The sequence below is a fragment of the Gadus morhua genome, chromosome 6 (assembly GCF_902167405.1).
Source record: "Gadus morhua chromosome 6, gadMor3.0, whole genome shotgun sequence".
Taxonomy (NCBI): domain Eukaryota; kingdom Metazoa; phylum Chordata; class Actinopteri; order Gadiformes; family Gadidae; genus Gadus; species Gadus morhua.
Genome location: NC_044053.1, coordinates 25,809,742 through 25,819,319, shown reverse-complemented (window position 1 = coordinate 25,819,319; position 9,578 = coordinate 25,809,742).

The window sequence follows — 9,578 nt, the reverse complement described above, 5'->3', positions numbered from 1 at the left end:
AGATGACGTTTGTCACAATCATTTTATTTATTTATATTATTATTATTTATTTATTTTTATTAAGTGTACACTCTTTATAGGTCCATGGTCCTACATAATCGATTCCTAACCCCCGGTGCCCGGACCGGAGCAAGTCCGTGGACCCGTTAGAACTATTAGCATTGACAGAAAGGGCAAAAGAAAATTGATTAGGCCTACTGGTATTTTTAAATATATATATTAAAAAGAAAATGAAAATATATGCATGTATACATATATTTTATATAACTTGATATAACTTAGGCTATACGAGTCATGTTATTTCCTCCAACAAATATACTCCATATTTGCAGTGGAGAATATAATTCATACAATTAGCCTTTGTATAGCCACCTAGTTGCATCTAAACCAAATGTAAAATGCAGTGGCTTTGCACTGCTTTTGTGTTTATTGAAGTCTCAGGTGACTTTTCTTGTGTTTTTCTTATAAAATAATAATAATTTTATATTATTGCAATATCAAAAGGAGCCTGAGACTCAAACACTTCATTGATGTTGCTTTAATTGTTGTGAATATGACACATAAACCCTCTTAATAAACAGCCACATCCTTTATTTAAAAATGACCACCTTAAAGTGAAGGCATTAAATTGACTATCGGTCCTCAATTTTTTGTTATGAATATGCCTGTCCTTGGAACAAAAGGTAGGGAACCCCTGTTCTACATGGTACTCAGAGCTACCAACTCTCAGACATTAAGCGTGAGACTAAAGCGAATTACTTTCTTCAAAAAACATTTGTTTTTTACGCAGCTTTTCATTTAGCTTATTATTTAAATGTACATACCGGTGTTACACCGAATTCTGCGACCCACCGAAAAGTTTGACCCCAGGGGGCGCTGTTGCATATTTTCTGCAATATACACGAATTTGAAGCGTACAGGCATGACAAAAACATGCATAAAATATAAGATCTCCCCCCAACCAATTACCTTTTTATTAAATGTGCTTAAAATGTGATTGATTTGATTAGCATTTTACAGACCCATACAATGGATAGGGCGTTTAGTACGGTCCTTCACCGTTGCGTCTTTACCCATAAAAAGCTACAGTCAGTGTTAAATTACGCTGATTTACCTTTGAGCATTTCCTATCATAGGCTGCCGTGTAAAATGCTGTTTAGAAATTACGTAGGCCTATGTTAGCATCAAGAAAAGAAAGATCCACTGGTGGGGGGAGATCGAGCAAGGTACGTTTTATTACTCTGTTTTCTGGGAATAATTGACACAAGCAGAAACCAAAAACCAGCCGTTTTTTCGTTTTTTCGTTTTGTCCAAAAAAACGAAAATCAAAATTTAAGTTTGTTTATTCGTTTTTTGGTTCTTCTTACCAAAACGAGTTTACCACTCAATATCTGGTTTCCGCCGGTGGGCGGGTCCTCTTGTTGGCTAGCGTGCTTCATTTCCCTGTGCTCTTCATAATAAAAGTTCTTCCGTTTGATAATGTCGACAAAAATATTACTGTATTATAGACACTAGCAGACACAGAGGACCACACCACCCACAGTCAAGACTGACACGGCTTCAAATAACAATAATAGTATTCATAATCATTTGAAAATGAGAACTTATGAAGTTATGATGACTTCAGTGCAGTTGATGTTTAGCCACAGTTAATACATGCAGAGCAGACCTGCGATCGCTGGCTGCTGATTTCCTCACAGCCTGAGAGCTATGAGGAATAGGCCTACAAGTGATCACAACACATTACTGACAGCTGAAAATTGCGCATTTGTTGACCTTTATCCATTTAAAGTAAACAAATTATTTTTTCTTGTTGAAAGATATTTTATATTGTTTTCATATTATTATTTACTGATGGTGTTTACAGAATGCGAGTGCGTGTTATATTGAAAGCGAGGCTGAGTGTGCCTATGAATATAGGCTACAGTGAGTTTTTTAAGGTGCTGTACCAGCAAATCATATTGTCTACTCTGTACAGTGACAGGGAGTGTAAAGTAACCTACTTCATTCAATATCGAATAGGCTACTGTAGCCTACGTACAAATGGTTTTGCTCATTGCAGTTGTGACAGTCATTTTAACGTGTCAGCAGGCAAGCTTCACTCATTCCAGGATGCATTATGCGTTGTCCTATAGCCTACTTTGAACATGTTTTGGAATGGATCTATAGTAGCGTATAGAAATTTGCTCATAACAGGCCAGCTGGAATACAAAGCAAACTCTTTGTATTCCAGCTGTTTTTTTTGTGATGTTTTATGATGTTTCAATGTTGCGTTGGTAATGTGTTAGACAGCTTAGATCAGGCACGTGCACAGATAGACCCCAAGTGGTGCTCAAGCACCAGCCCTTGTGCCCTGGTTGAGAAAAAGTGCCCTTTTTTTCTTGAGCCCAATTATTATTATTATTATTTATTTATTTTTTTTCATTCATCAATATTTTTAGAATACAAATTAGTTTCTCTGTCATCAATTTCCCCAAATGTGTTTTGATATCTGAGGGGTTATTTATTTGAGTTCTTGTGAGAATTTCGCCCTGACATGCTCCGCGGCATAGACGTAGAATACGTATTCTATGCCTATGCTCCCGGGTGCTCACAAGCCCCCGTCGATGCGATTAACTTCGCATTCATCCTCTGCATGGAAATCACCACCCCAGCATTTGAAGTCACTGCTCATGCATCAAACGCTCTGCAAGAAGAAGGACTGGACCACTCCACAGCCTACAAGCTAATTGATGGTGTTATTCACACAATACAAGCATTGAGGTCTGAGGAGAAGTTTGCCGAGATATTTCAAGGTGCGTCAGAGAAGGCAGAGGCTCTCAACATTCCTTTACCTACCGTTGTGCCTGGCCAGGAGAGGAAACGGAAAGTGCCAGTGCGTTTCAACCAAAGCACAACTGCATCACAAGTGAGTGATGAGATTGACTCTTTGGAGTCATACTACAGGAAGAATGTGTACTACACATTTATTGATACCTTGACTGCAGAGCTCAACAGGATATTCCATAGGAGCATCACTGGAAGTCCAACTGGCTCAATCATACGGTCCTTCCACTCTCTAACAGTGTGTGCCAACTGGACAAGCACCCCAAACCCAGAGGCAGAGGAAGCTGTCCATGTTCTTTGTGACTTCTATGAGGAAAATGAGGACCAGCTGAAGACAGAGGTAAAGGTGTTCCATCCAGCTTTCCCTCGAAGAACCTGCAAGAAATCCTTGCCATTGTGGAGGAGAACTCTGGCCAGCTCATCTTTCCAACATTTGTGAAGATGGTAAGGATCTATGCAACACTGCCAGTGACAACAGCTTCAGTGGAAAGGTCCTTTTAACAACTGAAGATTATAAAGAACAGGCTCAGGAGTCTCTGTGGGGAAGAAAGACTCTCTGACCTTCTCCTGCTTGCCATTGAGCAAGACATTGAAATAAATCACAGTGAAGTGATACAAATCTTTCAAGACATGGCACCAAGGAAGATGCTCCTGTGAAGATCCTTTTATTTATCCAGAGCAGAGTTTTGATAAGTTTTAAGTTAGAATATTGTTCGATTATTTAACATACTATTTGCTTATACAATATGGCCTTGTTTTGTCTGTTTATGCCTGTTATTCATTTATTTATTCAATTTGATCATTTGATCTATTTTGTTAACACAAATAAATATATAAGTTGAAAACCTCCTTCTGTGTTTTTTTTATTTATTATTATTATTTTTAATTTCATAAATAATTTTGGCGATGGGTGCTCTTTTTTTTTTTTTGAGCACCTGCCCCCCAAAATGTCTGTGCACGTGCCTGGCTTAGATGTTATGTTTTGTTAACCTGATTCCTATCCCACTCGGTTTAAGTAAAAGTGTGCTACTGCTGCAAAGTCTCTTTGCTTTTGTTTTTTTCTTTTCTTTAATGTGTTTGCTAATGACTTTTAATGATGTTAACTAGATCTCATAACTGGCCTAAACACATAGAAATTTGTATATACCCTATACCGTTTGACTATAAGACCTCTATAAGAATATCTATTCATGTAGTCAGTCAATGATCAAACTAGTAGCATGAATATGAATTACAGTCCAAGCGGGTTAGGCAAGGCAAGGCAATTTTCTTTTTATAGCCCGTTTTCACAAACAGGTTGTCTCAAAGGGCTTTACATAGCATGAGCATCATAACAACATCCTCTTCCCTTAAGCCCTCACATCGACTGAGTAAAAACTCCCAGGAAAATCAAGGGGAAAAATTGCAGTTGGTTCAGACTGGGGGTGGAGCTGTGGAGAATATATGGAAACACAGAGAGACTGCGAGACGCCAAGGCCAAACTACAAGGTGCAAAAGGTGAGGGGGGGGGGGTCTGCCTCTCTGACCCATGGGGAGAGCTGGTTCCACAGTAAAGGAGCCCAGTAACTGAAGGCTTGACTTCCCAGTCTGTTTTTAGAGATAATGGGAGTCACTAACAGACCTGCATTCTGGGAGCCAATAAAAATCTTGGATAAGTCATAATAAAGGTAATGATTCATTATTGTGCATTTAAAGATGTATATTATTACATTGCAGCATTATTTGGGGATGACAATACAAGACTTCCATGAATGTGCATTTGAAGGAGTTTGCTTTGTATTCCAGCTGGCAAATTTCTATAGGCTACTATAGATCCATTTCAAAACACGTTCCAAGTAGGCTATAGGACAAAGCATTATACATCCTTGAATGAGTGAAGCTTGCCTGCTGACATGTTAAAATGACTGCCACAACTGCCATGAGCAAAGAGCAAAACCATCTGTACATAGTGTAGGCTACAGTAGCCTATTCAATATTGAATGAAGTAGGTTACTGTACACTCTTTGTCACTGTACATAGTAGTCAATATGATTTGCTTGTTCAGCACCTTAAAAAACTCACTGTAGCCTATATTCATAGGCACACCCAGCCTCGCTTTCAATATAACACAAACTCACATTCTGTAATCACTGTCAGTAAATAATAATATGAAAACAATATAAAATATCTTCCAGCAAGAAAAAATTATCTGTTTACTGTAAATGGATAAAGGTCAACAGATGCGCAATGCAGGGCTCTCCATTTTTGAACTTAGTTCAGAGTGAGATTTTGTCTCACTCTGAACTAAGTTCAGAGTGAGAGGGGGGGGGGGGGGGGATATATTAATATGTAACTGCATACAAATTTGTTCACAGACATGGTGACTAATGTATGATAGTAGGCATTATTGGCCCTTAACACTAATATTCAGCAACAACACTGCCTCAAAAGGATATTGGCCTAAGCAACACCAGTAGAGGCATACTTTCCCTGAACTTTTAAACGTTGCAAACGTGCAAAACATATATTATATTTACGCGGCATTCAGTCCAATGCTTAAAAATATATCTGTGGCATTCAGTAGGCCAATGCTGTGGTAAAGTGTGCAAAGTATGAGTATGAATATTTGATGCAGTATGAGTAAGTGTTCCCTTCTGTTACATAGATAGAACTTTATCAATCCCCTGCAGGAGAAATGTGTTAATGTTTGTCCCTATAAAACAATAATGGTAAAAAAATATAATACAAAACATGACGGTAACTCTAAAGTCAAACCGTCCAATCTGAAGGCTTTACTTAACCACTCCCCCTACTCACTTCCACCAATTCAAAGCGAACAGAACTGAGTAGGGGAGGGCGTAGCCCAACTAGTTTGTGACAGACCCAGAGGAACGCAACGCAAATTAAATGTGAACATGTATTGAGGCTTTATTAAAATCCTGGACGATTTTGAAATTTCACCCGGACGCATTTGATTCCTACCCTTCCACTGTCAAATAGCGGCGCAAGTTGTGTGGATGTGAGCGTGTCCATGGGTTGCGCAATGTGCAGCTGTCAGAAATGTGTTGTAATCACTTGGATTCCTCAGCTCTCAGGCTGTGAGGAAATCAGCAGCCCGCGATCTCAGCTCCTTTGATTTGAACGCGCACAGAGCGCATAGTTCAGAGCCGGACAATGATGTCGTAGTAAAGCCCTCAGGTCTATTCTGCATGTATTAACTGTGGATAAACATCAACTGCACTGAAGTCATCATAACTTCATAAGTTCTCATTGTCAAATGATTATGAACACTATTATTGTTATTTGAAGCCGTGTCAGTCTTGACTGTGGGTGGTGTAGTCCTCTGTGTCTGCTAGTGTCTATGATACAGTAATATTTTTGTCGACATTATCAAACGGAAGAACTTTTATTATGAAGAGCACAGGTCAATGAAGCAAGCTAGCCAATAAGAGGACCCGCCCACCGGCGGAAACCAGATATTGAGTGGTAAATTCGTTTCGCTCAGTAAGAACCAAAAAACGAATAAACGAACTGAAATCTTGATTTTCGTTTTCTTGTCAAAACGAAAAAACGAAAAAACGGCTTGTTTTCTGGTTTCTGCTTGCGTCAACCGTACCTTGCTCGATTCCGAGCAAGGTACGTTTTATTACTCTGTTTTCTGGGAATAATTGACGCAAGCAGAAACCAGAAAACAAGCCGTTTTTTCGTTTTTTCGTTTTGACAAGAAAACGAAAATCAAGATTTCAGTTCGTTTATTCGTTAGGCCTACAAGTCATCAGGGCTCTCCGTGAGACGCACGCAATTCAACCCATGCACACGCTCACACGCCACACAACTTGCGCCGCTATTTGACAGTGGAAGGGTAGGAATCAAATGCGTCCGGGTGAAATTTCAAAATCGTCCGGGATTTTAATAAAGCCTCAATACATGTTCACATATAATTTGCGTTGCGTTCCTCTGGGTCTGTCACAAACTAGTTGGGCTACGCCCTCCCATACTCAGTTCTGTTCGCTTTGCATTGGTGGAAGTGAGTTACCGTCATGTTTTGTATTATATTTTTTTACCATTATTGTTTTATAGGGACAAACATTAACATATTTCTCCTGCAGGGGATTGATAAAGTTCTATCTATGTAACAGAAGGGAACACTTACTCATACTCCATCAAATATTCATACTCATACTTTGCACACTTTACCACAGCATTGGCCTACTGAATGCCACAGATATATTTTTAAGCATTGGACTGAATGCCGCGTAAATATAATATATGTTTTGCACGTTTGCAACGTTTAAAAGTTCAGGGAAAGTATATGCCTCTACTGGTGTTGCTTAGACCAATATCCTTTTGAGGCAGTGTTGTTTCTGAATATTAGTGTTAAGGGCCAATAAGGCCTACTATCATACATTAGTCACCATGTCTGTGAACAAATTTGTATGCAGTTACATATTAATATATTCCCCCCCCCCCCCCCCTCAAATCTCACTCTGAACTCAGTTCAAAAATGGAGAGCCCTGCATTGCGCATCTGTTGACCTTTATCCATTTACATTAAACAGATATTTTTTTCTTGCTGGAAGATATTTTATATTGTTTTCATATTATTATTTACTGACAGTGATTACAGAATGCGAGTTTGTGTTATATTGAAAGCGAGGCTGGGTGTGCCTATGAATATAGGCTACAGTGAGTTTTTTAAGGTGCTGTACAAGCAAATCATATTGACTACAGTGACAAAGAGTGTACAGTAACCTACTTCATTCAATATTGAATAGGCTACTGTAGCCTAAACTATGTACAGATGGTTTTGCTCTTTGCTCATGGCAGTTGTGGCAGTCATTTTAACATGTCAGCAGGCAAGCTTCACTCATTCAAGGATGTATAATGCTTTGTCCTATAGCCTACTTGGAACGTGTTTTGAAATGGATCTATAGTAGCCTATAGAAATTTGCCAGCTGGAATACAAAGCAAACTCCTTCAAATGCACATGTATGTAATAATATACATCTTTAAATGCACAATAATGAATCATTACCTTTATTATGACTTATCCAAGATTTTTATTGGCTCCCAGAATGCAGGTCTGTTAGTGACTCCCATTATCTCTAAAAACAGACTGGGAAGTCGAGCCTTCAGTTACTGGGCTCCGTTACTGTGGAACCAGCTCTCCCCATGGGTCAGAGAGGCAGACCACCCCCCCCCCTCACCTTTCGCACCTTGTAGTTTGGCCTTGGCGTTTCGCAGTCTCTCTGTGTTTCCATATATTCTCCACAGCTCCACCCCCAGTCTGAACCAACTGCAATTTTTCCCCTTGATTTTCCTGGGAGTTTTTACTCAGTCGATGTGAGGGCTTAAGGGAAGAGGATGTTGTTATGATGCTCATGCTATGTAAAGCCCTTTGAGACAACCTGTTTGTGAAAACGGGCTATAAAAATAAAATTGCCTTGCCTTGCCTAACCCGCTTGGACTGTAATTCATATTCATGCTACTAGTTTGATCATTGACTGACTACATGAATAGAGATTCTTATAGAGGTCTTATAGTCAAACGGTATAGGGTATATACAAATTTCTATGTGTTTAGGCCGGTTATGAGATCTAGTTAACATCATTAAAAGTCATTTCCAAACACATTAAAGAAAAGAAAAAAACAAAAGCAAAGAGATTTTGCAGCAGTAGCACACTTTTACTTAAACAGAGTGGGATAGGAATCAGGTTAACAAAACATAACATCTAAGCTGTCTAACACATTACCAACGCAACATTGAAACATCATAAAACATCACAAAAAAAACAGCTGGAATACAAAGAGTTTGCTTTGTATTCCAGCTGGCCTGTTATGAGCAAATTTCTATACGCTACTATAGATCCATTCCAAAACATGTTCCAAGTAGGCTATAGGACAACGCATAATGCATCCTGGAATGAGTGAAGCTTGCCTGCTGACACGTTAAAATGACTGTCACAACTGCAATGAGCAAAACCATTTGTACATAGTGTAGGCTACAGTAGCCTATTCGATATTGAATGAAGTAGGTTACTTTACACTCCCTGTCACTGTACAGAGTAGACAATATGATTTGCTTGTACAGCACCTTAAAAAACTCACTGTAGCCTATATTCATAGGCACACTCAGCCTCGCTTTCAATATAACACGCACTCGCATTCTGTAAACACCATCAGTAAATAATAATATGAAAACAATATAAAAAATCTTTCAACAAGAAAAAATAATTTGTTTACTTTAAATGGATAAAGGTCAACAAATGCGCAATTTTCAGCTGTCAGTAATGTGTTGTGATCACTTGTAGGCCTATTCTTCATAGCTCTCAGGCTGTGAGGAAATCAGCAGCCAGCGATCGCAGGTCTGCTCTGCATGTATTAACTGTGGCTAAACATCAACTGCACTGAAGTCATCATAACTTCATAAGTTCTCATTTTCAAATGATTATGAATACTATTATTGTTATTTGAAGCCGTGTCAGTCTTGACTGTGGGTGGTGTGGTCCTCTGTGTCTGCTAGTGTCTATAATACAGTAATATTTTTGTCGACATTATCAAACGGAAGAACTTTTATTATGAAGAGCACAGGGCAATGAAGCACGCTAGCGAACAAGAGGACCCGCCCACCGGCGGAAACCAGATATTGAGTGGTAAACTCGTTTTGGTAAGAAGAACCAAAAAACGAATAAACGAACTGAAATTTTTATTTTCGTTTTTTTAGACAAAACGAAAAAACGAAAAAACGGCTGGTTTTTGGTTTCTGCTTGTGTC